Here is a 5334-nt window from a genome sequence, read left to right as displayed (position 1 = left end):
GAGACAGATCTTCCATCCACTGGTTCACTCTCCAAGCGATCTCAATGACTGGAGCTGAGCCAATCCAAAGCCATGAGCCCAGATCCTCCTCCAGGTCTCCCATGTGGGTGAGGGTCCCAAGGTTTTGGGCTGTCCTCCACTGCTTTCCCAGGCCACAAGCAGGGAGCTGGAAGGGAAGTAGAGCAGCCGAGACATGAACTGGCACCTATTTGGGATTCCAGTGGTTGCAAGGCGAGGATTTAGCCACTAGGCTACCACGCCAGGCCCATAAGTACATACTTGTTTCCAGGATTAGCTCAGGGGGTTGCCCGTTCCCAAAGGTGGACATGTGATTATGCAAAGATACTTTTTTTGAGCAAGATGTGTCGGGCACGAGCTCTGCAGCAGGTACAGTGCTGCGAATATGAGATGCAGGCACAAATTCAATCGTCGCAATGCCATGCGCGAAGTATGATGCTCTAGTAGGACTCAGAGTGAATAAAAGAGGTGGATTTAGACTCAGAACTGTGCGATTCCACCAGCCATACTTTTGACTTCTAGAAATAGGCTGATTCCTCCAAAATAGAACATATAACGTAACCTTCCACACAAATCCTCAATCAAGGTCCCATGGCCAAATATATTTGCAATTCATTTCATCCTTGTCATTTTGATTTTTGAGACACAGAGAGATAAGAGATTTTCCTGTTTGCCGATTCAGTCCCCTAAATGTCTGCAACACCTGGAGCTGGGCCAGGCTAAAGCCAGGGGTCTGGAACTCCGGCTCTCACATGGGTGACGTGGGTTCAAGCACCTAAGCCCTCACCTGCTGCCTCCTACGGCACGCAAAGCGAAAGTAGCATCCGAACGGACGCTGTGCCTCAATCCCAGGCACTAAGATACGGGATGTGGACACCCCAAGCCGCAGCCTCATCTGATGGTGCCCAAAGCCTGACCTATACTGTCACTTTCTCCAAGGCTCCAAATGTCACCCAAATTTCCCATGACACAGCATGCTGAGGTGCTTCCATGTTGTGCTGTCTCAAGCTGTTTCAAAACTCTTTCCCTTCCAAGGAGGGTGGACATGCACGGAGCGACGCAGGCCCACTTAGAGGGAGCCAGTCGCTGGCTCCCGCCGCAGTCCCACTGCACTCCGGGCGGTGCATCAACGGCCCCGCTCTTCAACTGCTCTTGAGGTTTCTCCAGGAGAGAGCTTTATCTTCCTCATTCTCCCCCTTCGGTGAATCCTCGGAGAAGGCTTTGGAAGTCCTTTGTGCTGTCAGAGAACTGCTGTCTCCCTCGACAGTGTTACAGTATTGATCAAAATCATTCTGTTTCTAAAAACGTCACTCATGGAAGGTCCACACCCCACTTCCATACGGCTAATTTGCCTGTGATTTGGAATCATATTCAACCAAATAGTAAAATATTTGCTTTTTTCCCCCCTGGAGTTGGGGTTTTCATTATTGAGATGGAAACCAGAGCATCCGACCATCACCCATAAAGAAGGCTCCATCAGAAAACATCTTCCCATCGCTTTTTTTCCTGGTGGACTTGGATGGACCAACTTCCATGTATTTTAGTCAACAGGAATTTGCTAACTTGGCATGATGATCATGCTGATGAGCCTGAGGGTGTTAACTTCCGGCCCCACATTGTACCAGGGCCCCATCTTCATCACTGTGCGCGGTTTACAAGAGGCACATAGAGACATCGCCAACGAGCACACCCCTCCCGGTGGGGAGTTACGCATCCCAGTTTGGATAGAAGGCCAGCAGTGCAGAGTAGCACTGGATCCAAAGGAAAACACCACTGAAGCAGTGAGAAGAGCATGAATGCAACCTGCCCACTTGGAAGACGAAGACACACAGGAACGGGATGGAAGTTGTAAGCAAAGGGCAGAACCGCAAGCTTTGTGCTCTCATGACCTCTGCAGGGCACCTGGTTCTGGGTTCAGGCCCACGCTGACATCTGCTTGTGGGAACAAGTGCAGCCATCTTTGCTCAGGAAAGGCAGTGATGGAAGACTTACTCCAGCTCATTCCGGACCGCTGTCGTGGCTGTATTTTTTTTTTTTAAACATAGAAAGAAAAAACTCTGGTACTAGGTTTCTTAGGCTTTCTTTATATCATTTTTTGTTTCACAGCAGGAAGCTCTTCCCTGTAAGTATCCGTTTTATTCTCTGAAAAGGAAGCTGGGCACGGACGACTCCTGTTAGGCACAGACCTCATTGTGACATAGAATGTGTCACTCAATACGTGTACATCAGGCACCCCCACCCTGTTCGGTACAGTTCTGAACTCCAAGAGTCACACATGTGTTTCCCCAGCCAGAACATGTTGCATTTAGTATCCCATCAGGGAGGAGCGAGACCGCTTCCCTAGTGTTCACTTGGGAGTTCTGCGTCTTTCTTTTCTACCCTTGGGCATGTTTCTGAAACAAAAGACCAACCCATGAATTTATAAAACCTCTCTTTATGAGACACTCGGCAAGCAAGGATTTACGCAAGTTTCCAAAGTCAGAAAATCCCACCCCCAAGATGATGTTCCCCAGCGCGAAGAGGCTGCAGGTGAATGTCTGCAAGGGAACCAAACGCTTACTGGACGCACACCTTTGCTGAGGCAGCAGTGACCCAGTCTCGTGGATACCGGCTTCCTGTGATTCCTTAACACTTAAAATTTATTTATTCAAAAGTCAGAACTAACAGAAAGACATCTCCCATCTGCTGGTTCACTCTCTAGATGGCCACAACAGGACAGGAGCTTCTTACAGGTCTCCCAGGTGCGCGGTGCGGCCCCAGGACTTGAATCCAGTAAATACGGGCTGCTGGATTGATAGGTGGTGGCCACTTCATATCACGAAGCAGGTCCCGAATGCTTAAGATTTGAAAAGGGAAAATTCCAGACTGTCTGAACAGGTGATAGATACAACCAGTCAGCAATGGGGAGGGGTTTCACACATGCCCACTTGCCTTTGGTGCTGCAGCTGTTTCTGTGTCCTTCCAGGAGCTGTCATCGTAATCACAAAGCCAACATTCCACAGCATGGTAGGTAACTTTATTTTTCTAGCATAATAATTTAAAGTCTGTACACACTGCACACTCACTGGTTTACACAGATACTTATCCATATACCTATGAAGCACATCTAAAGATTTCTTTGCAAAGATTGGACACACTCTGGGGGTTTCCTAGCACAAGAGGACCAAAAAGAATTTTTTTTTTTGTCTTTTCAAGGCAGCCAGTCATGTACAGCCTATGTGAAAACCAGCATCCCCCCCTCCTTGAGACCTGTGAATAACTCCGGCCTGAAACTATGATGGCCAACCAGCATTTCAAGAACCAACACCTGTAATCAACATTTTCTCTAGAAACCCTGGAATGGGAGACAACAATCCTTGCCTTTATCTAGAGGAATACAGGTTATTTCTGAATATCTGCTGCGGGGGCCCTTAAACATCTCAGAGGGGCTTTTCAAGGGAGAACAGTGAAATACACTGACGTTAACGTCAGTGATGCTGGTGGCCCGGAAGCCATTCCTGGCTACACTGCATGGCAGAATTCAATTTCATTTCCCCAACCACTTAGCACAGGCCGCTCTATTTTTCCTGAAAAGGACAAAGGTAACCAAATACACTCTAAATCCAGATACTGTAGACATCTCTATTATTGCTTCATTTTTATACTATCCGCACAAAAACAGTGGTTTAGAAGTATCAACATTTTCCCTCCCTTGTCCTACTCAATGACTAAACAAAGTTATTCGCTAACGAGAGCTTCTGAAGTTGGTCCGCAGCTCTGCAGATGAACCAGGGGAGTCACAGGTCAGATGTGATGGCATCCAGGACCCCGGCCCTGTTTGGGCGAGAAAGGTGACAGGCTTAGGTTCTAATTCGTGGAGCTGAGTCTCTCAACAGAGTAAGAAGTCTTCACTACTTCCCCAAACTGCCCAAGGCTCTTTGGTCATAGCTGAGAGGGTAGAATCTTGCATCTCTCTACTCACAATGCCCCCTACAGATGGCCCATTTGTTCACTAGCATCTAGACTAGAATGACAACTTCCTTTGCTACCAAGTCTGGGCCCCTGACCCCTGGACATGGCACAAGAATAAAAGCATGATCTTGGCGCATGCGGCTACAGTTCTTTGTTTTCCTCCTTTGTGCACAGGTAAAGTTGAACTTTGAAGGCACACACTGCATCACTTCTTGGAACAGGCATGAACGCCTAGCTGTGGTTTTGCATTAAATTGTACCTATCCTCACGTCAGCCTTCTCAGTTTCAGTTCCTGCTGTTGCTCCTCTGGTAACACCCGAAGAGACAAGGAGAGAGCTCCTTGGACTACATGGGGACCACACCAAGCTGTGGTGAGCAACCGTCACTCACAAGAGGCCATGGATGGCATTTCAAGCAGCAGACTACTTGGGGCAGTACAACGCTTGGTTACAAACACATCTGATCTACAGAGCACCCAGGCCAAGGCCACCCTTGGGTCATTTACATCCTGCTCCATTGTACTGTGCAAGGAAGATGCGTGAGACTGCAGGCCACGCTGCGGAGGGCAGGGCCACAGCTCCTGTGTTAGGATCTGGGGCCTCTGCTGCATGCAGCAGACTGCAGGGCGTGAGCTCCTCAGGTGGGGCTGAGGAGGGTTCCCGGGGGCGGAGGCATGGCAGTGTGTGTCTCTGGGCTCACACAGCTGACGAACAAGAGTTTGATAATAAGCGCTTGCTCACGTAAGAGAAGAAAAGCAAGCCAGGGTTATTACTTTATGGTTTCATGTTTTGTTTAATGTAAATACAGTTAAGAGAGGGAAGGACTACAGTTTAAACGGAGGATAAGAAAAAGTCCCAGAGCTACTGGGGTATAGGAGGGACCTGCTATTTATCTATGAAACCGCCACCATTAGACCTTTTGACCTAACCAAAACAGCAGCTTCCTATGGTTTAACCTCACACAACACCCGTGTTCAAATAACACTGGGAGAACTGAGAGTAAAAGGAGCTGTTGTCACTTGCCCTCTATCTTCTGGAAATGCTGACAGCCCATAAACAGGGGGAGGGCTTCCTAAGTCAGTGTTTAACAGTCAAAAGCACCTGCAGCTGGGCAAGGGGGCAGGAGTGGCAACTGTCTTTTCAGGTAGAGTGAGGGCAGGAGATGGGAATTCGGACACCATGCCGAGGGAGGAGGCAGCGCCACCAGGAGGTGGCTAGTGAAACTGCACACCCCTTGCAGCAAGACTAGCAATGGGAAAGGACAGGAGGGACTAGAGGCAGGGCAGAGCTGCAAATCACTGTGGTCGCCATCCAGGGGCCTGCTGAGCATGGTATCTGTGTATATGTATTCTACATGTTAACCAGG

This window comes from Ochotona princeps, chromosome 28 (genome assembly GCF_030435755.1).
Source record: "Ochotona princeps isolate mOchPri1 chromosome 28, mOchPri1.hap1, whole genome shotgun sequence".
Lineage (NCBI taxonomy): Eukaryota > Metazoa > Chordata > Mammalia > Lagomorpha > Ochotonidae > Ochotona > Ochotona princeps.
Note: the sequence above shows the minus strand (reverse complement) of the source record.